Raw genomic sequence first — 26618 nt, forward strand, 5'->3', positions numbered from 1 at the left:
ATCCTCGCCAACATCTGTTGTTGCCCGAGTTGTTAATATTAGCCATCCTGACAGGTGTAAGGTGGTATCTCATTGTGGTTTTGCTTTGTATTTCCCTGCTGATGAGTGAAGTTGAGCATTTTTTCATGTGTTTGTTGGCCATCTGGATGTCTTCTTTGGAGAAGTGTCTATTCATGTCTTTTGCCCATTTCTTCACTGGATTATTTGTTTTGATTGGACAACTGGAAGAAAGTTTGTGTATACAAGGGAGTGGAAGGATTGGGGGACATCTTGGATTTCTGCCTACCACACTTACTATGCCCAGCACTGGACATATGAGGGTTAGTGGAAGGTGTACCTCTTACAAAGTTTTTCAAAACAGAATATATATCTTCAAAGACTTGGAAGAAAAATTCAAGCCTAAATAAAATGAAAATTTATTCAAAAAGCTTATGCATCTCTAACATCTCATTTTAACTGCACTGTTTTGATTAAAACAAAAACAATTTCAGACTCCTAATTTATTCATTAGAAACCTAAAGGTTTTTATTTATTAAAAACAGCATTCATAAAAAATTAAGACCATGCAATAAAAATAATAAAAAGAACTGATAACATTAATAAAAATTATCATATCATGGAGAATTAAATTGTAACAAAAGGTTTTACAGAACACACAAGTTGTTCATTACAAGGAAGAAGCAAATTTGGGGGCACCTGGGTGGCTCAGTCGGTCAAGCATCCAACTTCGGCTCAGGTCATGATCTTGCATTTTGTGAGTTCAAGCCCTGCGTTGGGCTCTGTGCTGACCCCTCAGAGCCTAGAACCTGCTTAGGATTCTATGTCTCCCTCTCTCTCTGCCCCTCCCCTGCTCATGCTCTGTCTGTCTATCTGTCTCTCTCTCTTTCTCTCTCAAAAAAATAAACGTAAAAAAAAAAGTAATTTTGAGAAGAGGCAATAAGTAGGTTAAGTGCCTGTTTTGGGCTCAGAGGAGAGGGACCCTGCTCTGATCCCTCTACTTGAGTGCATCTTGCACATTACAAATACTGAAGCGCAGAGATCGTAGGTTTTCTTTCTGACGTCATGGGAGAGGTTGGTAACCGGCAGAGGATCAGAGATTATGAGAGGAGGAAGTGAAAGGAGTGCTGCCTCTGAGGCTGGAGGAGACAGACTGAGAGCAGAAGAGTGTTTGGGTGAGGAGGAGAGCTGCAACCCGGCCCATGGAAGCCAGGGAATGGGGAGCTGATCCAAGCTGGCCACCTGAAGTCACCCAGGTAGGTGTCTAGGCAGATCAGGATCCCTAGACACTTGTTCTTTTTTCCCTCTCTTCTGCTCAGCTGGGGGAGCTTTGAGAGGTGAACTTCCAGAAGGGAATGGATTTTTGTGAGGTAAGAGAGAAGACAGGCACCCACCCTGGCTCCATGAGGAACTTGACCAGGTCACTCCTCTTCTGGTGTCCTGGTGGGTCCGGGGACCACCCGAGGGTCCAGGTCTCGCCAACCCCAGCTTGCTGACTGTGTGTCCAGAAGGACCTGGAAAGAGAGAAATTAAGCACCCTTCCTAGGTGTTCTGCCTGATGAAGAGGGTAATGCAATTAATTGAGGTAGAAGACCAGCGTGGGAAAGAGGGAGAGAATCAGGGTTCCGTTCTGGGCATACTGAAATGCCAACAGACGTTTAAGTGCAGATGTCAAATGAGCACTTTGAGTCTGGAGCTTGTGGGGAGTGGTCTGAGCCAGAGACAGAAATACCCTGTAGCTGGTACTATTGTTGGAGACAAATGTTTTTTCAAGTGCTTGATAGACAGTTGTACTTCCTCCACTACAGATTATGTACTTGTAATGTCTACGTATTCATCTATTAAGTCTCTGACAATTATTGTTAAAAATTCCCTATCGGCTTTACACAACTGAAAATGTGTGCCAGACCATGCCAAATCATCTAATCTTCACGACAAATCTGATAGTTTATTTCAAATCTTTATTTTATAGAGAAAGAGATGAAGGCTTAAAGAGATTAAATAATTTCTCATGGCATGACAGCTATTAAGTGGCTGTGCTGGCAGCTGGATATACGGGTCTAATGAGAGTTCTGACCTCCACACACAAATTTAGAAGTCATCAGCACATAACACCTAAGAAAAACGTATTTGTCCTCCACAAGGAGGTGATGGATGTGTTCTGTTCACCAAGAAGGGATATACTGGGTCTCCCAAGAGAACTCACAGGATGGTGTGTATAGTAAATCAGGATTAGAAGCCTGATTTCTCTGCACATCAAGAGAGAATCCATCTTTCAGGAATGGACTCCCATTAACCTCATTGATGAGTCTGGTTTTTAAATGCAGAATGTCAAATTGCAATGAAAAATCACTGTCCCAGAACGACAGGAATATGTAGAGTCCGTGCAACTAGTTTGCTCTTATTCTGGACAAAGGAGAAAGCATATGGCCACATCCAATGACTTTAAGCTAAGAGAATGAGACGTCCCTCTCACTTTGGGGATAGTCTTTCCAGGGAAGAACATGTGGCTGATCAGCTCATTTGCTCTCTCATTTTATCATCCGATTGTCTCCTTCTGACCTGCATGACGTATCCATTTGGCCTCTGACGGCATTTATAACCCTGGCCCAATGTCCTTAACCAAGTGCCAAACACTTTGATGCAGTGAGAACTCCCCCGAGGCGTATTTCAATAGAGAATGCCAACTTTTATCTCGGCGATCTTCCTTCTTCCAGCCTCTAAGGCTGACCAACCTTCCTTCTGATAGATAGTCACTTCAGATACTTGAACAAATTCAATCAAATTACCATCAAGCCATGGCCCTGGGATCCAATCTGGATCTTTAGGTCATTTCCATAATTTTATTTTGCAGTATATTAAGCCCTCAGCCTCATTAATTACCAGCCATGTGATGTGGCCAAGCCTTTGAGTCCATCTACACCTTAGTTTCTTAGTCTACAAAGCGGGGAAAACAATATCAAAGTCATAGGGTTACTGTGCAGTTCCCGGGATGTGGGAAGCTCTCAGTAGGTTTTCTGTTATTATCATCATTATACGTTGAATTTTAACATTAACTCTCTCCAGCACAGAGCCAAATACAGGGCTTGAACTCATGACCCTGAGGTCAAGACCTGAGCTGAGACTGAGGGCTGGACACTTAACCGACCGAGGCACCCAGGCACCCCAAACATTAGCTCTCAAGGTACAAATTTATTTCCAAGTTCTTAGGTGAAACCTTGACTATGATGACAGTCACAGGTGATTTCAAGGATAAAAAATGAGACAGTGGCTTGGTAACATGAGCTTTAACATTAAATGGAAAAACAAATATTCAGAGAAATTTTTAAAAATTAGGCTGGAAACATTATGCCATGTTTTGTTTCTTTTTTTAAAATTCTTATTGTAATAGCCCCCTTTTAGTAGTTTGGTAAAGCTCATGGATGCCTTCTCAAAATGATTTTAAAGATATAAAATAAAATATAGCAGGTTACAAGAAATTAAATTATATTAGAATTATTACCCAAATATTACCCAAATTTGTGTTAGAGTAATATATGATCTTCCTTATTAACACATTAAATAAAAAGATATAACAAGAGGTCTAATAATGACCATAATTAGCAGTTGGGATGAGTGTATATAATATGACAAGAATCTGTACCAATTATATTGTATAGTGAAAACATCTATATTTCTATTGGTGACAAAGCCATAACTGCTGCTCATACTGTGTTTTGTTGACAACAATCATAATGGAAGAAAGTATTAAATTTCAGCTGGAGCTAATAAAAATAAAGATGCAATTTCTCCATATTTATATGGTTCATGGACCTCAGTTTAGGAAACTATGTGTCAGAGGATGGTAGTACAGACACCAAAAGAAGAGAGAATTTTTGAGGGAGGAACTGATTCATGCAGTCAGCAGAAAGATTAGAAATTATGAAGATGAAAGCTGATTGGGTTTATCATTTAGGAGATCATTGGTGAACAGTGAAGTTTCATTAGAGCAGTTGGGGGTATAAATCAGATAACAGTAGTTTAAGGATGAGTGGGGGAAGGGAGTAGAAACACGAGGAACTGGAGAAATAAACACAGACATCACTTTTAAGGGGCTTAGCTGGGAAGGGCTTGAGAGGGAAGTACCATAAGTATAAAGTGCATGAGCCCGAGGGAGGGTTTGTTTAGTAGGAGAGAGGTCTGCGAGCGTGCTTTGTGCAAAGAGCCATAGAAAGGGGGAGGTTGGACAGTCAAGACAGAATGAAAGTGCATGATGGAGAGAGACGTCTGATGAGGCAGGAGGCGTGGGGACCAAGAGAGCAAGCAAAGGAATCCACTCTGGACTGAAAGAGGAACACTGCTTCTGCAGAGAGGACGGAGCCACGTGGAAGCCAACGCAGAGAAGAAGCTGGAGTGGCGACCAGAAAGGAAAATTTTGAAATCGAAATCTATGCCTTTGTCCTACCCTTTGCTGCCATTAGCCCAAATGGGCATGTTCTCTACTCTAAGTAGAGGCAGTAGGATCTAAAAGCTTATGTAGCAGGTGGGATGTTTACTTCTATAAACAACAGAAAGCCCAGCATTTGGGATTTATTGTTTAACTTTGTTGGCTTGAGGAATAAAGGTGATTTACTGGTTTACTCAACAGAGAAAGTCCAGAGATCAGTGAGCGGTCGGTCAGTTGTAGCATAGTTGCCTTTTTAAGAGCCTTTCAGCTCTGCTTGCCTCTAGGATTTGGCTTCAGGTTGGCAGCTGCGTGGCTGAGGAGGTCCAGGGTGCACCACACCCCGGTTCCGGGGAAAGTTCCAGGGCAAACAAGTTGCTTCCTCCAGGTGTGTTCTTTTCAGAGAACTCACTAGCAGACCTCCCCCTACAGCCCATTGGCCCAAATTGCATTCCCATTCCTGGACCATTCCCTGTGACAGAGAAATTTCATTCCGTGGTTGGCTTACCAACCACTGGGTAAGTTCCTGAACCATTACCAGCCCAAGGCACCGCACTCCCTAAGATGCCGCCATTCTCAAGCAGAGCATTGACACAGGCAAGTGTATGTCGGATATTTTGAGTTGTCAGAATGCTTTCCAGCAGAAGCCAGAGATGTAAAACATGCTAAGATAGATGGCGTAGTCCTGCAGAGTGAACAGCTGGCCAGCCTGAAATGGTAATTGTGCCCTGCTGCTAAGAAATCCTGCTGTAGACAAAGAGACCCACCCTTGAATTTCACTGGCTTCATAGGGAGGTGTGGTACAATAAAACATATATTTGGTCCTTGTCCCTGATTCCTGGCACAGAGCTCCTAAAACCCTCGGAATTTCGTGAGCAACAGGAGTATCTTTTGTTTTTCATAAGGAGCTCCTTTTATTACACTTGATAATGCTAATTGATGTGAAATTTTGTGGTCCTGGAGCAAATGTTCAATAAAGAATTCTTGAGATGTCTTCTGTGCAAAAAAAAGGTGGTGGGCAGGACCCGTGGGCAGAAAGAGGTGCACTGAGGCTGTGAGGAGTGACTGATTTAAAAAAAAAAAATTATGATTACTTACTTATTTTGAGAGATAGAATGCGAGTCAGTGGGGAAGGCAGAGTGAGACAGAGAGAGAGAGAGAATCCCAAGATCCCAAGCAGGCTCCAAGCTGTCACCATGGAGCACAACACAGGGCTTGAATTCATGAACCATGAGATCGTGACCTGAGCTGAGATCATGACGTGAACCCAAATCAAGAGCAGGACGCTTAACCCACTGAGTCACCCAGGGGCCCGGGAGCGATTGATTATATACTTCCAAGTTGGGAGGGGGTTAGGGGTAGAGTAAGTCTCTAAGGGATTAAGAAGCAAGGTTTCTAGGACCTTGAGGGGTCATTTACTACTGTCTAGTAAAATCTTCACCATGAGACCCTTCAGATGTATGTCAGTGGACCATATGCTTGGAGGATGATTGCTAATCCTATCTTGGGGTATAGAGAGACAAAGGAAATTTCCAAGGAGATTTTTATATGTTAATGAAGACTTCCAGGATCCTGGAGGTCCAGCTAATGTCAAGCTAAGGTTGCCTTTTGACCCTAGCAAAAGTATTAACATTGAGGCAGTTGAGTTTGTGGAGGAAGGTCACTTAGCCTGTCTCAAGGACTTGTCAATGTGCTGTGAGTTGAATAAGGAGAAATCTGAGGGGCTGCTGGGTTGGTGAACACATGGAGGTGCTGGGAGGCTGGTACTTCCTGAAAGTGCTTCTCTTTCAATTGGCTGTTCCCAAGTAGTATCCTTTTATAATAAAAGGGCAAATGCCAGTGAATGTTTCCCTGGGCTTTGTGAGGACTTCTAGCAAATTATCAGACCTGAAGAGGGGGTCCTGGGCAGTCAGCAATAGAGGTGGCTCCTGGGACTTGCAATTGGTATCTAAAGTGGGGGCAGTGTCATGGGTCTGAAGCCCTCAAACTGTGAGATCTGATGGTATCTCCAAGTAATGGTAGAATTGAGTTAAAATTTTAGGGTACCCAGTTGATGTCTGCAGAGAATTGGAGAATTACTTGGTGGGGTTGGAAAACACCCTAGGAGGATATGGATATCTGAACAAGAATCTGGAAGGAGGGGGGTGAGCAGGTACAGGGGAGGCGACCAACAACAGCTACTATAAGTATCACAGACCTCAGAAGCCAAGAGCCTGGGGTTCAAATCCTGGCTGTACCTCTTTGCAGCTATGTGATCTTGAACAACTTAATGAACCTTTAAAAGCCTTATTTTCTTTAATGAGAAAAAATAGAATAGCTTCCTCACAGATTAGTCAGTGGATTAATGAGAGAATGGATACAAAGAGTCTTAAATATCCTGGCCCGCAGAAGGGACTCGGTGCATGTTTCCTTCCTTCCTGTTCTTCAGTGCATTAGTTTACGGTTTAGCCACCTGATAATATCTGAAGGGATCAGCACTTTGCTGTTTCCAACAAATGTTTTTTGAGGCGCTAATATCTTCTAATGAGAGCCTGAGCCATCATTGAAACCATTAGATCAGGAACATTACAGATGGTCCCTGTACAATGTGTTCATGTCACAGATGGTTCACAATAGCAAATCTGTATTAATAAGCATGAATAGACATATCAGTTTTAGCTTTGGGCTTTCATTTCCTCCTTAAGTATACTATTGCTATATAAAATAAATAAAATATGCACACATATTTTCATATGTTTCATCATTAGGTGAAGATGTATAATTGATGTGGAGAACAAAGTCAGAAGAAATACAGAAAAAAGGGTTCCTAGGTGGCTCAGTCGGTAAAGCATTCAACTTTTGATTTCAGCTCAGGTCTTGATCTCAGAGTCGTGTGTGAGTTCAAGCCCTGCATTGGGCTCCATGCTGGGCATAGAGGCTGCTTAAAAAAAAAAAAAAAAAAAAAAAAAAAAATATATATATATATATATATATATATATATATACACACACACACACACACGTATATATATATATATATATATATATACACGCATATATATGTATGTATATACATATGTGTGTCTGTATATATATATACACACATATGTGTATGTATATATCCTATATATAAGGAATTAATGACAACTAATTAATTAAAAATTAAACTTCCTTATAACTTACAGCCCATTGGCACGTACTTGAGACAGGCTGAGTGACCTTCCTCCAGGAACTCAACTGCCTCAATGTTACTACTTTGCTAGGGTCAAAAGGCAACCTTAACTTGGCATTATCCAGACCTACAGGATCCTGTAAATCTTCTTTAACATATAAAAATCCCTTTGGAAACTTCCTTTATCTCTACACCCCCAAGATGTTAGCAATCATCCTCCAAGCGTATGGCCCCCTGATATACATTTGAAAGGTCTCATGGCTAAAGTTTGCTAGATAGTAGTAAATGACTCTTCAAGGTCCTGGAAACCTTACTTCCAGATTCCTAACAGACTTATGCTAAGCCCTTCCCAACCTGAAAGTATATAATCAGTCACTCCTCACCACCCCAGTGCAGCTCTTTCTGCCCAAGGTCCTGTCCCGGTGCTTTGATAAAATCACCTTTTTTGCACCAAAGACATCTCAAGAATTCTTCCTTAAACATTTGCTCTGGGGCCCCAAAATTTCACATCATAATGACCCTCATTCTACTGCATCTTCTTGCCTTCAAACACAGGCTTTTGTGCATTCTGTTTTCCCTGTTTGGAAGGTAACCCTTACTTTTCTTTTGGAGTCCATGTAAATCATCAGTTTTTCTGGAAAGCCTCTCAGTTTTCCAGACTAGATAGGGCCTTTTGTTATTGTGTTCATAGCTTTGTGTTTTTGTTATCTATTGCCATGTCACTAACCAACCCTCCCCCCCCACCACCCTGAAATTCAATGGTTTAAATACTAATGGTATTATTTACCATGATTCTTTTGATCAGGTGGTTCTTCTGCTTCCCATGGTCTTTACTGAGGTGCTAAGGTAGCTGGAAAGTCACAAGCCTGGCATATCATGCTGGCCACCTGCTGGGAGTTTAGCTGGAGGTGTTATGTTTGTGATATCCCAATAGTTACATGGCCAAACCAATGTCAACATGGAAGGGGATGGTACACAGGGAAGAATACCAGGAGGCATGATTCCTTGAGGGCCACCCAAATCTAACCCATCCAGTGAACCTTTCCTTCTTAGTACTCATCATTGTTTATAATTATATATTTGGGCATGTTTTTTAAGTTCTTTTGATGTTTATTTTTGAGAGAGAGAGTGAGAGAGAGAGGCAGAGCAGGAGTGGGGGAAGGGTAGAAAGAGAGAGGGAGACACAGAATCTGAAGCAGGCTCCAGGCTCTGAGCTGTAGGCACAGAGCATGATGTGGGGCTTGAACCCACAAACCACCAGAAGATGACCTGAGCCGAAGTCCAACGCTTAACCGACTGAGCCACCCTGGTGCCCCTACAATTATATATTTGGATGTGTTATTGTAATCTCTCTCTCAACAAACTCCAAGACCCATGAAAACAGGGATATTTTGGGGTTTTACTAACCACTGTGGAACACGCCGTTAAATGCACTTTATTTTTAATTTTTAAATTTAATTTTACTTTATTTTTGGCACTTTAAAGGTTTTGAAGAGACTCAAGTGACTGAGAACTTAACCACAGGTGCCACCATGCAGGGCTTGCAAAAGAGATTGGTCCACGAGTGACCTGACCATTGCTAGTTGATTACCCGCCTCCGTACCATTCTGGAGACAGTTGCAGGTGTTCTGTGCTCCCTCCCCTTCTTGGCTGAGGGGTCGGGGGTGCTTCTCTTTCACCTCCAGTCCAGTGAGAGGGATTTCAAGAACTATTTGGAGAACTTAACATGTGACCCCTGGATTCTGATGCACCATCCCTGCTAACCTCTCATTGCTTGCAGGCCCCAGTGTTGTTCATGGGCATCAGATCCTGCAAGGAACCTTCAGGAACCTCTTGCTGGGCACTCACTCTGAATGGAGGAATCTCTACGTGTCCGGAGCAGACACCCAATGGTGTCTTCTGTGAAACAACATGAGCTCTATTTACTGAGTTCCATCCACGTACCACAGACATCACATATATTATTTCTAATTCCTATGACAACCCTGCAAGGTGGGTAGGTTTCATTCACCTTTCACAGATGAGAAAACTAAGGTTGGAGTACTTATCCAAGATCACACAGCTAATAAGTAGCACAGTGTGCTTTGAACCTAGGTCGATCTGTCATCAAAATCCATGTCCTTTGACTAATGCCCCACTGTTACAGGTCAGGCAGACGTGGAGAAGAGGTCTTTGGGAGAAGACACAGAGACCCAGTTTGAGGTGCAAGATATTTACTAGGGATCAACACTCATGAAAGGAAGTGGGGAAAGCCGTACTAGCAGGTGGAGAGGCTATGCTGCATTGCAGGCCTCAGCTACCCTGCGGGAGCTCTGGAACAAATTTGTCCCCCTTCAGGCGGAAGGCTGGGCCTTATGCCTCTGCCTCACCAGGCCCAGGAAGCAGGCTGCCCTGACTTGATGGTTAGTTTTTGTGTTAACTTGACTGGGATATGGGGTGTCCCGGTATTTGACTAAATGTTATTTCTGGCTGCGTCTGTGGGAGTGTTTCTGGATGAGATTAGTATTTGAATTGGTAGAGTGAGTGAAGCAGACTGTCCTCCTCCGTCTGAGTGGCTGAGTGGCATCATCTCGTCAGCTGATGGCCTGAATAGAATAAAAAAAAGAGGAATATATATACATATATATATATATGAGTTCTACTGGTTGTGTTTCCCTTGAGAATAATATACCCAGGGAGTGCATGTCCTCGGGCAGGATGGCTCTCGGCAGCTGAGACCAGCTCCGAAGTGACTGACAGCTGGAGGCCATCTGATGACTGCACAACCCGCAGCTGGGCAGCTCATCCATCCCTGAAGGGCTCTTGGCAATATACATCCCCACATATATGTGTGTGTGTGTATATATATACATATATATATATATCCCCATGAACTGCTGAGCTGTTCATCTAAGTTTTCTTTCAGTATTTTCATAAAAAAAATCACACTATGTTATTATTCATTTTAATAATATTATCTTGAGGGGTCCTGGGGCGGCTCAGTCAGCCGAGCATCCAATCTTGATTTCAGCTTAGGTCATGATCTCACGGTTCCTGAGTTCGAGCCCCACATCAGGCTCTGCGCTGATACTGTGGAGCCTGCTTGGGATGCTCTCTTTCCCTCTCTCTCTCTGCCCCTCCCCTGCTAGTATGCACGTGCTCTCTCTCACTCTCTCCCTTAAAATAAATACACATTTAAAATGGTTTTCAAAATATAATAATAGTATCTTGAGATTCATTTAATAGCTTATCAGATTTGAGTATGTGACATCTATGTTTAAAATCTGACACCTGGTTAAAAATGGGAAATTTTATGTTATGTGTATTTTATGTTATGTGTATTTTATGTTATGTGTATTTGATCGCAGTAAAAAAAAAATCGAGAACAGCTACGTATTACCTATATGCGGGTCTAAATCCCTTGTGGTCCACTAAACCTATCAGAATCAGGTTGTAAACTGCATTTACAAACTTTTGTTGAGAGCTCCTCCCTCATTCCCAGTTTTCCATCACTGGCTCCCTCACTTCTAGACAATGCTTCAATATTGAACTTCTCACTGATTCTAGAATATTCCATCTTCTGTAACTATTCAGCATTATTGCACTTCCCAGATTATCTCCATCATGCTTCTCTGACTTCTCTATCTGAAGAAATCCTACTGATCCTTCAAGATAAAATGTAAATATTACTTGACTCCCCTAGCAATTTTTGTTGTATGCCTGTATTTTCCCACTATGTAGCTCCTAAAGTATTCTTGGCTTTTATGTACATGCATGTGTATGGTATATATGCATGTGCATGTATACGTACATGTTTATCATTGCATTGTACTAGGACGGTTTGGGCTGCAGGTAACAAAAAATAGGTCTTGCCTCTGACTGGCTCCGTCCCATTAGCCTATAATTCTGCTTAATGTAGACACCACAAAATCCAGTGGATATGTTTCCGTTCTTAATTTACTTGACTTCTGTTCTAGTTATTTATTGCTGTGTGTGGTATAATAACAAATTTGGTTTTTGTCTCAGGTTCCCAGCATGGAGCTTCACAAATCCTTGGAATTTCCTGTGTGATAGGGCTGTCTTTGTTCTGCTAATGAAATGAGTCATGGTCAGACCATAGAGAGCTTCTGGGTGGGGGCTTGTCACCAGAAAGAGCAACCACATGATTAGAGGGCTAGGGCATTCAGCAGCCTCTAGGGAGGGAGCTGGAGATTGAATTCAGAGACGTGGTCAGTGATTTAATCAATCTTGCCTGTGTAATGAAACCCCAATAAAACCTCTGGACACAGAGTTTGGAGGAGTTTACTGGTTGGTGGACATATTAAGATGCCAGGAGGGTGATGTGCCCTCATTCCATGGAGACAGGACATAGAAGCTTGCATTTGGAACCCTCCCACACCTTGTACTATGTGTATCCATTATAATAAAACTGTAATAATAAATATAGCACTTTCCTGAGTGCTGTGAGTCACTCTAGTGAATTACTGAACCTGAGGGGGTCGTGAGAACCTTTGAATTTGTATTCAGTTATTCAGCAGTGAGTGTGGTCTGGGGACCTCTTGAGACTTGTAGCTAGCATCTGAAGTGAGGGCTGTCTTGTGGAGGACTTTGCCCTTAACCTTTGGGGTCTATGCTGTCTCTGGATGGATAGTGTCAGTATACCAATTGGAATTGAAATGAAACACTGTATAATAAACCATTCAAACACAAATTTATTTAAAAAATTTTTTTTAATGTCTATTCATTTTTTGAGAGACAGAGAGAGACAGAGTACGAGTGGGAGAGGGGCAGAGAGAAAGGGAGACACAGAATCTGAAGCAGGCTCCAGGCTCTGAGCTGTCAGCACAGAGCCTGACTTGGGGCTCGAACTCACAAACTGTGAGATCGTGACCTGAGCCAAAGTCTCAGTCGCAAACCGACTGAGCCACCCAGGTGCCCCAATACAAACACAAATTTAAAAATCACGATTTTTCACAGCTCTGTAGGTTGACTGAGTTCAGCTGAGCGGTCCTCACCTGAGGTCTCTGGTGCAGGTGCAGTGAGAATGGCAGCTGTGGCTGGGCAGATGGAGCCTGGGCTAGGATGGATAGAGCAGCCAAGGCTGGCTGGACATTTCTCTTTTTGGCTAACTTGGGCTTTCTCACGGTGCGGTGATCTCAGGGAAGTCAGACTTCTTGCACGGTGGTTGGCTTTTCCCTGAAGGAGCATTGCAAGAGACAGGAATTGGAAGCTGCTCATCTCTTAAAATCGAGGCCAGAAGACGGGCATAGCACCACTTCCATTGTATTCATTTGGGGAAATAGTCACAAAACCCACCCAGATTGAAGGCGGGGGGGTACATAGAACCCTACTTCTGAGAAGAAGGAGCATCATAAATAATTTGTGGCCCTTTTCAACCTGCCTCATCTTCTCTTTGGCATTTGGTACTGTTCACCACAAATGATATGACACGTCCCCTGGTTTTTCTTTGATCTCTGACTCGTTTTCTTTAGCCTTTTTCATTGCTATCTTCTTTCCCCTACTACCACTTGAACATCCTGTCCCCTTCTCTCTCTCTCTACTCATTTACCCTTGATGATCATATCTACTTTTATGACTTCAATCACCACCAAATGGCTGATTGATCAGGCTGATGATTCCCCAAATCTCCAAAGAAGGTTACTCTAATCTTCTAATTCATATAGCTAAGAAACATGTACAGCACCTGAGGTAGGTGTCTCAATAGGCTCTGTGCCTTTATTAGGGCTCCCACCCAACCATGGTTTTTATCCTAGAGCCGGCTGAGTCTTCCTTATTTTCCTTCCTGGAGAGTCTCCTGCTTCCATCCAACTGTAACACATTCATGGCAACCTCTACATTTCCAGAATGACCCAGGTAGTAGGCAGTGGAACCCCCAAATGCCCAAAAGATATGGGAAGGCTGACTAGCTGTATGAACAAGAATGATTTACGTGAACCTTTAAAATATTTCACCATAGAATGTGCATTTAGTGATTTCCAGGTCATTCAGCTATAAGAAGCATAGATATAGTTTACATGTTTCTATTAATTACATTTTATCATAATTACACTTTTATAGTTAAGAAGTGAACAACTCAATTGGCCAATTCATGATCCATAGCACCTATTCTTAAAAAAACCATGTCCAGCTAGACCCTTTCTCACAGAGCACGTAGATAGGACATTCAATCATAAAAATAAGCTGTTAGTTGTCCCTGAAAATGTCCTTAAAAACCGATACAGATCTGAAAGATCCATTTGCTTAAAAAAAAAGAAAAAAAAATTGACTATGTATAGTTTCAATGAATCCTAATTTTGTTTTACTTATACAACAAGTTTTGTTAACTTTGCTATATTTATACTTGAGTTTTGTGTTAGAAACCCATTTCTGTGTCATATCACTTACTAGGTTCAAGGTGCAAGGACTTATGTGCTGATATGGGCCATCAATGTGGCTTCTTCCTTATAACTGGTCCAAATCTGGGACAGATCTTAGTTATCAGTCCACTGTACAAGTATTTCCAATTTATGGATGTTCCAAAATTTGGCACCTTCAATCTGGTGCCATCTTCAACAACACTTAGCAAACATTTATAAAGCACTGTGTTCCATGTTACAGAGCCTAAGGAGTTAAGATCAACGAGGGAGAGAGGAGTCACAGACAACTGACAAGACAGTATACCTAGACGAGAGTGTCAGTGAAGAACAGGCTTATTGTAGCGTGCAGGGAATTAACTGTTGTTTCCCACTGGAGGCAAGAGAGGGATAAGCATTCTAGACAGAAGGGACAGAGCTGAGGCATGGATCAGGGAAGTTCAGGCTGTGGCTGGGAATAGTGAGTAAACCCTTTGCTAGGGCACGGAGTATGTGAAAAGTGGGTACCAGGGAAAAAGATTGAATGAAAAATTGGGATAGCATCATGGAAAGCTTCATTCAGAAAGAGGAGAGTCATTGAGGCTTTTGAGCATAAAATTGGGATTTGCTCCTAACACCACTCCATGACTGTGTCTCTCAAGGAGTGTCATGTCAGCGCTTCACTGCACAGGTGTCTTGTTCACACTCTTTCCTGACAGGAAAAGAATCAGCTTAAAAGAAGAAGCAAAACAAAACAAAAAAATCCTATCCTTGAACTCAGTTCCTTTCTGATAACTTTCTCCCTAAATAGCAAAGCCTATCAGAATAGGCTAGAATCTGTATCTGGATAACCCCCCCTCCGCCCCGATTCGGTTTTTAAAAACCTTTAACCCATCACCATCAACAAAAATCCTCTTTTAAAAAAAACCACATGAGATATATACTTATTGAAGAAAATTTAGAAAATGCACATAACCAAAAATATAAAATTAAAATTCACTCATTAATCAATGCCTCAAAAACAACTGTAGTTGAAATGTTGGTATATGTTCTTCTGTTCAATGTATTATGTATTATCTCTCTATGCACAAAATGCTTGATTTATAAAAACTAATACAGGGGGCGCCTGGCTGGCTCAGTCGGTTAAGCGTCCGACTTTGGCTCAGGTCGTGATCTCGCGGTCCGTGAATTCGAGCCCTGCGTCAGGCTCTGTGCTGACAGCTCAGAGCCTGGAGGCTGTTTCAGATTCTGTATCTCCCTCTCTCTGACCCTCCCCCGTTCATGCTCTGTCTCTCTCTGTCTCAAAAATAAATAAACATTAAAAAAAATTTAAAAACTAATACAGTTAATTTTATAATCCGCTTTCTTAATACTCAGTGACAACCATTCCTTGTCATTAAATATTTTTCTATAACTTCAATTTTTTAGGTCAGATTTATTGAGGTATAATTTACATGCAGTAAAACCCTTTTTAAGTGCTTAGTTTGATGATTTTGAAAACTATATACAGTCATGCAAGCCCCACAAAACCAAGATACAGAACATTTCTGTCATCCCCACGTTTCCTTTCTCAACCCCAGTCTGGCAACTACAGATCTGATTTCTATTCCTATAGCCTGCTTTTTTTCCAGAATGTCATATAAATGGAATCCTACAGAACATAGCCTTTTATTTCACTTAAAATAAGGCCTCTGAGATTCATTCATGCTGTTGAATGCATCACCAGTTTCTATTTATTGTTGAGTAGTATTCCATTGTGTGAGTATACGACGATTATTCATCCATTCACCTGTTGATGGACATCTGAGTTGTTTCTAGTTTTCGGTGATCTTTTGTAAAGCTTCTGTAAACATTCTCGTGAAGGTCTTTGTGTGAACCCACATCTTCATTTATCTTAGATAAATTCTTAGGAGTGAGGTTGCTGAGTCATATGGTAGGTGTACATTTCACTCTATAAGAAGCTGATGAACTGGTTTACGAAGTCGTGCTACCATTTTGCATTCCCACCAGGAAGGTACAAGAGCTCTGTTTGCTCTGCATCCTCACAGCATTAAAAAAAAATGTAGCCATTCTAGAAGGTGAGAAGTGGTATCTTACTGTGATTGTATTTTGCATTTCCTTGACCATCAGTATCTCTTTTTTAAACTTTTTTTTCCAATACGTTTTTCTCTCCTTTGTTTCTATTTTTTTCTTTTTTAATTTACATCCAAATTAGTTAGCATATAGTGCAACGATGATTTCAGGAGTAGATTCCTTAATGCCCCTCACCCATTTAGCCTATCCCCCCCCCCCACAGCCCCTCCCGTAACCCTCAGTTTGGTCTCCATATTTATGAGTCTCTTCTGTTTTGTCTCCCTCCCTGTTTTTATATTATTTTTCTTTCCCTTCCCTTATGTCCATCTGTTTTGTCTCTTAAAGTCCTCATATGAGTGAAGTCATATGATTTTTGTCTTTCTCTGACTGACTAATTTCACTTAGCATAATACCTTCCAGTTCCCTCCAGTAGTTGCAAATGGCAAGATTTCATTCTTTTTGATTGCCAAGTAATACTCCATTTTATATATATACCACATCTTCTTTATCCGTTCATCCATTGATGGACATTTGGGCTCTTTCCATACTTTGGCTATTGTTGATAGTGCTGCTGTAAACATGGGGATGCACGTGTCCCTTCGAAACAGCACACCTGTATCCCGTGGATAAATGCCTAGTAGTGCAATTGCTGGGTCGTAGGGTAGTTCTAGTTTTAGTTTTTTGAGGAACTTCCATACTGTTTTCCAGAGTGGCTGCACCAGCTTGCATTCCCAAAACTTTTTTTTTTAATGTTTATTTATTTTTGAGAGAGAGAATCACAGATCGAGCAGGGGAGGGACAGAAAGGGAGGGAGACACAGAATTCGAAGCAGACTCCAGGCTCCAAGCTGTCAGCACAGAGCCCAATGCAGGGCTCAAACTCATGGACTACGAGATCATGACCTGATCTGAAGTTGGACGTTTAACAGACTGAGCCACCCAGGCACCCCACCCCCCTGCCCCATCATTGATATTTCTTTTATGATGAAATGCCCATTCAAATAATTTGCCCATCTGGGGGAAAATTGTTTGTCTTATTGAAAGCAAGTTTATTTTTATAACTACATGAATACACCCAAAGGAGATCTGGGTTTGGAGGGGCCTACAGCATACAATTCAGAGAGCCCTATTTAAGGAAAAAACCATAAAATTATTCATCCAAAGCTATAAGGACCTTTCCCAGTGTTATAAAGGAGGAAATGAGGGGCCCAAAGCTTCACTTGCATTACCTTCACTGTAAATCTGACCTAGATAGGACATAACTGCTTTCCTTAATACTGTATTATTATACATTTAAATTCTTTAAAAAATAAAAACATTGAAAACCACATTCGAATGAACATCTTACAGCTAAATCTTGGTATAGATATATTTTCAATTCCTTCATGTAATTTTAAAGAAGTAGAATAGCTTGGTCAAATGGTATGATCCTACTGAAAATTTTTAATACAAGAATTGGTACTATTTATACTTCTTTTTTTTTTAATGTTTATTTATTTTTGAGAGAGTGTGAGTGGGGAAGGGGCAGAGAGAGAGAGGGAAACATAGAATCTGAAGCAGGCTCCAGACTCTGAGCTGCCAGCACAGAGCCCGATGTGGGACTCAAACCCACGAACCGTGACATCATGACCTGAGCCGAAGTTGGACGCTTAACCGACTGAGCCACTCAGGTGCCCCGATACTATTTATATTTCTAACTATATGAATATCCTCCCCACCATCACCAATTATGGTTGGAATCTTTTTAAAAAAATGTTTACTTATTTATTTTGAAAGAGAGAGAGAGAGAGAGAGAGAGAGAGAACATGAGCAGGGGAGGGGCAGAGAGAGAGGAGAGAGAATCCTAAGTAGGCTTCCCACTGTCAGCTCAGAGTATGATGTGGGGCTCAAACTCAAGAACCATGAGATCATGACCTGAGCTGAAATCAAGAGTCAGATGCTCAACTGACTGAGCCCCTCAGGCACCTCTTTTTGCTTTTGGTTTTTAATGATTCCTTCCCCATTTAACTTCAATGAAGTTTCTACCTTCTCTGTGTCACTGAACCTGGTACGTCACCAAAAATCTATTTCTTAAACCCAGTGAATTCTTTTCACTTTTTATCATCTTGTATCTTCTTGACTTTTCTGTGTCATTTAACATTATTGAACATTTCAGCTTTTTTTTTTTTTTTTTTTTGTCTTTTGTGGCACCATTCCTTCAGTTCTCCTGACATCTCTGTGGCCAGTAGTCTTGTCCTTCTCTGCCCTGGACCTTATTTGCTTTGCCCAGCTCTTCAGTGTTGTTGCCCATTAGGGTTCTTTCTTCAGCTCCCTTCTTTGTCCTTTTCTTCCCTTCCCACCCGTGATGGCTAATTTCGTGTGTTATCTTAGCCAAACCACAGTGCCCAGATACTTGAGCAAACATAATGCTGGAAGTTTCTGAGAAGGTATTTATTAGATGAGATTAACGTTTAAGTCAGCAGACTTGGAGTAAAGCATCTTATCTTCATAATGAGGTGGGCTTCATCCTTAATAGAAGGCCTTAATAGAAAAAAGGTTGATCACCATCAAAGAAGAAGGAATTCTGCCAGCAGAATGCCTTTGGACTCTGGCTGTATCACCAACTCTTCCCTGAGTCTCCAGCCTGCCAGCCTACCTTGCAGATTATAGACTTGCCAGGCTTCAAAATCACATGTGCCAATTTCTTAAAATCAATCTATCTATCTGATATACGTAGATATACAAATACCTAAAGACATCCATTTGTATGTATTGGTGGATAATCTATATATATGTCTACACGTGTGTGTGCATGCATATGTATGAATCCTACTGGTCCTTTTCCTCTGCACCACCTTGACTAACATACCACCATGTATCAGAGTGGATTGCAAACTCAGAATCTCTGAAGGCGTTTTGTTCAGAATACAGAAAACACAGACTCTTCCTCACAATTTGGCTTCAATAAGTCTGGAACTGGGCCTGGGAATTTGTATTTTCACAGGCTGCTCAGATGATTCTAATGCATGTGGAGAAAGATTCACACTGAGAAACACTGGTTTGTATACTCCTCATCAATTCCCCTGTCATTATCTATTGTTTATCTATTACTTACTTAACTATTATCTATAAGATGATTACTCCTGAATCAATATCTCTAGGCCAGAACTCCCTTGCCTTCCAGATCCTTATAACTGTCTGCTAAACATTTCACCTGCTTATTCCTTGGGCAATGGATCTCACTACTTCCCCTCTAACATCTTCCATTCTCATTATTTTATTTTATTTTATTTTATTTTATTTTATTTTATTTTATTTTATTTTATTTTATTTTATTTTATTTTATTTTATTATTTTTTAGTGTTTATTATTGAGAGACAAAGGGAGACAGAGCATGAACATGGGAGGGGCAGAGAGAGGGGGAGACACAGAATCTGAAGCAGGCTCCAGGCTCCAAGCTGTCAGCACAGAGCCCAATGCGAGGCTCGAACTCACAAACCGCGAGATCATGACTTGAGCCGAAGTCGGACGCTTAACCGACTGACTGAGCCACCCAGGTGCCCCACCAGTTCTCATTTTAGTGACTGATACCTACATCCATCCACTGACTCAAAGGAGAAAGCTGGGAACCTTACCGAACTTGAACTCGTTTCTCCTGCTTCTCCACCTTCTTACTACCTTCATATCTTCTCTACCTGTCCACCCCACTGCCAGCTCCAAGATCTGAACCACCCCACCCTCTGGAATAGTTGCAATTAACTCCACCTCTTGTCTTTTGCCCTCTACTCTCCCAATCCAATTCCCACTGCTTTGCCAGATCCATTTTCTAAAATGCCAATCTGATCATTCTTAATCCCTTTAATTGCTCCTACTTCTCACAGGACAGTCTTAATTCACAGGATGATACAGAAACGCTCTGTGCCTAGCCCTGCTCTACGTCAACACACTACCTCCCTTCCCAGATAGGCTGTAGCTATACCCAGGTATCTGTAGCTACTTAGGCCCATCAGGCTATTTTTTGCGTATTTAGTATACTGTTAAACTAACCTATCCCCCAGAATGTGTTCTCTGCCATCCTCACCCAGAATATCCAGCCAGTGATCACTCAAGGTTACTCAATCACTTTGCGATTTTCCCAGGTAAAATACATTTTCCCCAGTCTTGCTCTTACTTTGACCATGGCACCTGAAATATTTTTTTGCATTTATTTATTTACATGTGCAGCATGTAAATAAATGGCAAATAATTTTCTACTAGATTGGGAATTAATTTTTCACTTTTATATTTTGGGTATCTAGCATGGAACCCAGCATATAGTATAGATGTATGCTTGTGCCTGTTGAATAAATGAATGCATTAATCATGGTGGAAAGAACATTGTTCTAAATAGGGTCTGAAGATCTGTTGTATGACATAGTGACTACAGTTGATAGCACTGTATTGTATAATTGAAATTTGCTAAGGGGCGCCTGAGTGGCTCAGTCGGTTGGGCGTCCAACTTCAGCTCAGGTCATGATCTCGTGGCCCATGAGTTCCAGCCCCGCGTTGGGCTCTGTGCTGACAGCTCAGAGCCTGGAGCCTGTTTCAGATTCTGTGTCTCCCTCTCTCTCTGAACTCCCCCCATTCATGCTCTGTCTCACTCTCTCTCAAAAATGAATAAACGTTAAAAAAAATTTTTTTTAAATTTGCTAAGAGACTAGGAATTAAATGTTCTCTCATACAAGCATATATCTGTATATATATGTATTCATATAGACATGGTGATATGTTAATTAACTAGATGGGCAGAATCCTTTCACAATGGATACTGTATCAAATCATCATGATGGTATACTTTAAATATCTTACAATTTTATTTGTCAATTATGCCTCAATAAAGCTGGAGGAAAAAAAAAAGAAAGAACACTGTTCTAGAAGTTCAGTTATGAGTCTCCTCCTGGCTCAACCACTCACTGTTAATTTACCTTGGACAAGTCACTAACCAGTGGTGTCGAATATAGATTGCAAAAGAAGGATTAGGGAAACTGTGACTTCTTTTAAAGTTTATATTCCACCTAGTTCCAAAGCACATAATGATTGATTGATTATGGGGGGAAAAAAGAAAGAAAGAAAGAAAGAAAGAAAGAAAGAAAGAAAGAAAGAAAGAGAAAAAGAAAAAAGTAAAATGGTGAAATAAAGCTAAGGGTGAAGTTGTCATTCAAAAATAGGCAGTGGAGGGGGGTGCCTGGGTGATGGTTGGGTGTCCCACTTCAGCTCAGGTCATGATCTCATGGTTTGTGGGTTCGAGTGCCATGGTGGGCTTTGCACTGACAGTGCAGAGCCTGCTTGGATTCTCTGTCTTCCTCTCTCTCTGCCCCTCCCCTGCTCATGCTCTCTCTTTCTCTCTCTCTCAAAAATAAACATTTTTTAAAAACTAAATTAAAAAAAAAGCAGTGTAGGGGCACCTGGGTGGCTCAGTCAGTTAAACGTCTAATTCTTGATCTCATCTCAGGTATTGATCTTAGGGTTGTGAGTTTAAGCCCCACATCAGGCTCCAGGCTGGGTGTGGAGCCTAAATTTAAAAAATAGGCAATGTAAAACAAAACGAAACAAAACAAAACAAAACAAAACAAAACAAAACAAAACTAGGAAATGCAGTACAGGTCCATAATAGAAATGGATAGAAAATTTGGTTCTGATTCATGGCAAACAAAATAAAGAGGAGAGCACTCTCAGGAGACTGATAGGGTTAATAAGATAAAAATGAAGAACTTACTTTGAAGGAACATAATTTTTCCTGGCATTGAAGCCTGAGAGAAAAATCTCCCCCTCATCCCCAGCATACAGTATTACTATCTGATTTAATGGCTGTCTTAGCTTGGGTTTCTTGGAGGTGGAATCCAAGATGGCGTTTCCTGCACGAATCATTTAGGGAGGGAGAGTTCTCAGGAAAAAGCTGGAAGGAGGTGAGGGAAGCAGAGGAAGAATCCTGGCAAAGATGCGGTTTCAACTGAAGACAGCCTGGTCTCATAAGGGGCTCTGTAGCCTTAGAGGCATCACGGGTTGTCCGCCTGGCTTTTGTAGCTTTACATTAGTCAGTCATGGGCTATGGTCTGCCACTGGAGTGGAGCGCAGTCTGCCATCCCCCAGACAGTTCTAACCTGCTGGTTGAGAACGCTTTTCTGGAGAAGGGTTTTGACAAGCACAGCAGCTGGGGATGGAATGCATTGGCCGACGCACTAGCCTGGTGAAGGGCTCTGGGTGTGGTGGCAACAGTGTCTCTTGTAACATCCCTAGTAAACACATAGGGACAATCTGAATAACTTTCTTAAAGGCTCTCTTTTGGCAAGGTAGTGGCAGGGGACAAGCAGAATTCAGTAAAAGCGATTCTATTAAGTGCCAAGACCGTATGACAACATATACATCTCAGTGGGGACCGATTGTAGCTCAGAGACATGTTTTGGACAATCTAAGAAATGGATGGACTGCTTAGTTTTTCTTTTTTAATGTTTGTTTATTTTTGAGAGACAGAGAGAGACAGAGTGTGAGTGGGGGAGGACCAGAGAGAGAGGGAGACACAGAATCGGAAGCAGGCTCCAGGCTCCGAGCTGTCAGCACAGAGCACGACGTGAGGCTCGAACCCACGAGCCATGAGATCATGACCTGAACCGAAGTTAGATGCTTAACCTACTGAGCCACCCAGGTGCCCCAGGACTGCTTAGTCTTTAGATAAGCTTCCTTGAACGTGAAATCTTAAATTTAAGCTCTTCATATGAAGTAAGCTTCAGAGAGTTCTGAAGAGTTCTCCAGAATTTCAATTACACATATTTAACAATGCAGACTAGAATCAATCCACAGGCTTTGAAAAGAAAGACAAATATTTTATTTATTCATCACTTCTACACCATCTACTTTGTGCCAGGCACTAGTCTAAGTGCTGTACAAATATTAATTCATTCAATTATTGTAACAAGTCTGTGGTGGATTTTATTACTATTCCTATTTTATAAATGAGGAAATTGAGGCACAGAGTTTAATCGCTCAAAGCACACAGTTAATAAATGGTTTAGGCCATTTACTATGTAAGGTAAAATCTAATTATGACTGTTAAGATGCTTAATTAGGAGTAAAATCAATTAAACTTTGCATTTCCAGATCAATTTCAAACTGATCCATCATGACTATGTCGACGCACTCAGAGACCTCAAGGAATACGGAAGCCATAGTCTGCGACCAATGGAACCGTGTCACCTGGTTAACACGGTTTGTTCATCTTTGTGATTTTAACAATTTTTGCCTTTAAAGTTACAGCCAACTCTCAATTACGTGAGTAATGGGAGGTCATAGATAAACTCAAATTGTAATTAGAACAAATTTAGAGGAAATCTTTTTTAAGTCCCAGAGCCATGTGACAGTCTAACGAAAGTTCTAGATTTCCTCCCCGCCAAAATGCACATAAAGACATAAAATTTTTTTCCATGTAGTTTCAGGGAGTTCATAGATTCCTTTACACCTCTGGGATTTTAGAAAGAATTTTTAAAAATTGAACAATTAGCCATTTTGGTGATGTCAGAGCCTTCTGAGACAAGCCAGAACAGTGACATTCCCCTTCATAGTGGCCCCAGGAAAACTTGCATGTATGTATGGTGGACTTGATATTTATTGAACTCATGGGACTCTCTGGGATCATATGACTCAGTTGGTCCTCTGAGTTTCATTCCCAGGGAGAACAGTTAATTATATATCTGCCTATACATCCTTACTATATTTTAAGTCTTTTGGTGGCAGGGACGAAGCTTGCTTATCTTTATAGAATCCATAGGAGCTTATCAACACCTCACAGAGCAAGGGATTAGAATGAAAACATGACATTTCAATGCAGAAGTTTTGAAATGGGGGAACATCTGGATGCATCAAAATGTGAATATGACTTTTTTTTCTTTTTTAACAAGTAACATTTGGAGCAAATATCACTGACTTTCACGCTCTCATCCCATTCCTGAGCCTTGTAACATCCTCCAGGGATTGGATACCTGTTGTGCACAATTCTTGGCAAATAAAGACACTCTGAAAGTTAAATACTTGATATCTACCAAAACAACTGCATCAAAATGACAGAAAAATGTGTATTCTTCTCTGTACATTGAATTGACTTATCGACTTTAGGCATGATAGGGTTCTATTTATTTAGATGTTCCGGTTTCCATAATTGCCTACCTGAACTCAGGTAGACTTGGTATGAGGTACTAATTTGAGAATGTCCCACTAGAGACCTGGTAGAGACCACTCTAGCAGTCAAGAAATAGTTAAATAACAAAGCTCTGGCAGTTAGTTAAGTCCCCGTTGTAACTGGAGGAGATATTGATGAGTGCAAGGTAGTTTATTACTATCACTGTAAATGTGTATTGAAAATGTACTATGAGGGGCCTCTGGGTGGCTCAGTTGGTTAAGCATCGAACTCTTGATTTTGGCTCAGGTCATGATCTCATGGTTTGTGAGATTGAGCCCTGCATCAGGCTCTGCACTGACAGGGTGGAGTATGCTTGGGATTCTCTCTCTCCTTATCTCTCTCTGCCCCTTCCTCCCTTTCTCTCTCTCCGAATAAATATATAAACATTAAAAAAAAATGTACTCTGAACCAAGTGTTTACATCTGACTTAGCTTTGCGAATAAGCCCATGACATAGGATACTGGTTGATTTTATTAGAAACTTTCAACTTTCTGAAGTGGTCATACTATTTTATACTCCCAACCACAGTGTGTGAGAGTTCCAGTTCCTCTGCATCCTAGCTGACCCTTGATGTTATCAGTCGTTCTAATTTTAGCCTTTCTGCTAAGTGTATAACATTTAGAATCTCATGGGGACTTTCATTTGCATTTCCCTGCTAACTTATGTTGAGTGCCTTTCTTTATGTTTATTGGCCGTTCAGATATCTTTTTCTGACAATGTCTATAGTAGACTTTTGTACGTGATCTTGCTGGTTGTTCGATTTCTTTTTATGGATTTTCAGGAGTTCTTTATGTACCATATCTTCAGGATATGAGTGTGCGTGTGTGTGTGTGTGTGTGTGTGTGTGTGTGTGTATACACGTGGCTTATCATTTCATTGTCTTTTTAAAATTTTTTTTAATGTTTATTCTTTGAGAGAGAGAGAGACAGAGACAGAGTGTGACCAAGGGAGGGGCAGAGAGAGAGAGAGGGAGACACAGAATCTGAAGCAGATTCCAGGCTCTGAGCTGTCAGCACAGAGCCCGACGTGGGGCTCAAACTCATGAGCTGTGAGATCATGACCTGAGGCAAAGTCAGATACTCAACTGACTGAGCCACCCAGGCGCCCCTCATTTCATTGTCTTAATAGTGTCTTATAAGAAGATGTTTTAAATTTTGTTGAAATCCAATGTAGTATTTTATTCCTTTTTTTACTGGCTGAATAATAAGTTCATTGTATGGACATATCACATTTTTTTATTGATTCACTAGTTGATGGACATTTGGATTGCTTATGCTTTGGGGCTACAATGAATAATACTGCTATGAACAGGCTTGTGTAAGTTTTTGTGCAGACGTATGTTTTCATCTCTCCTGGGTATATATCTAGGATTGGAGCTGCTGGGTCATATGTTGACTCTACGTTTTGCTTCTTGGGGAACTGCCAAACTAGCTGCACCACTTTAAATTCTCACCAGCAATTTCTCCATATGCTTTGCAACACATGTAATTATCCAATTATCTGTCATTTTGATTAATAGACAGTCTAATGGGAGTTAAGTAGTATCTCATTGTGGTTTTGATTTTCATTTCCCTAATAACTAATGATGTTGAACATCTTTTAGCATGTTTCCTAGCTTTCGTATATCTTCTCTGGGGAAATGTCTATTCAAATCCTTTGCCCATATTTCAGTCAGATTATCTGTCTTTTTATTATTGAGATTTAAGAGTTGTTTTGTTGTTGTTATTGTTGTTGTTGTTGTTGTTTAGAGACAGAGTGTATGGAGGTGGGCAGAGGGAGGAAGAGGAAGAGAGAGAGAGAGAGAGAGGGAGAATCTTAAGCAGGCTCCACATTCGGTGTGGAGCCCAATGCAGGGCTCGATTCCACGACACTGGGATCATGATCTGAGCCAAAATCAAAAGTCAGATGCTCAACCAACTGAGCTACCCAGGTACTCCAAGAATTCTTTGTATAAACTTGATACTAGTCTTTGATGAGATATCTAATTTTCAAATATTTTCTTCCATCCTGGGGGCTGTCTTTTCCTACTGATGGAAACCAAATAAGACTATCTTAGTTTGGAGTTTTTCCAGACTCTAACCCATCACAGCATCACATGTGATCATCAGAGTTTAGCCAGGGTCTCCCCATCCCAGCAACACCCCTCCCTGCTCCTCCCTGGTTCATCTGTGTGTGGGCTTGACAGATGCACCCAAGGATGAAAGCAGCCGATCTTGGCTCACCTAGAAATGGTCACCCTGCTTTGGAATTGAGTTTATACTTTGTTTCATTCACAGCTCTTCAGTAGCTTTTTGGTTTTTTTTTTTTTTAATGTTTATTTATTTTGAGAGAGAGAGTGAGAGCAGGGGAGGGGTAGAGAGAGAGAGAGGGAGAGAGAGAATTCCAAACAGGCTCCGCACTGATAGTGCAGAGCCCCACACCAGGCTCGATCTCCCCAACTGTGAGGTGAAATTTC

The 26618-nt window shown here is 41.2% G+C and overlaps 1 long non-coding RNA gene across 2 annotated transcripts in view; it reads left to right on the forward strand.

Annotated features, from left to right (window-relative positions):
* Window positions 1-26618, forward strand: part of LOC147572105 (uncharacterized) — a 110635-nt gene that overhangs the window by 11903 nt on the left and 72114 nt on the right. For both annotated transcript variants that reach the window (XR_015246725.1, XR_015246726.1), the window contains exon 3: window positions 23089-23196. This is a non-coding gene — a long non-coding RNA (uncharacterized LOC147572105). The remainder of the gene's footprint in view (window positions 1-23088; window positions 23197-26618) is intronic.

This window comes from Puma concolor, chromosome F2 (genome assembly GCF_028749965.1).
Source record: "Puma concolor isolate L17-30 chromosome F2, mPumCon1.1.hap2, whole genome shotgun sequence".
NCBI classification, from domain to species: Eukaryota; Metazoa; Chordata; class Mammalia; order Carnivora; family Felidae; genus Puma; species Puma concolor.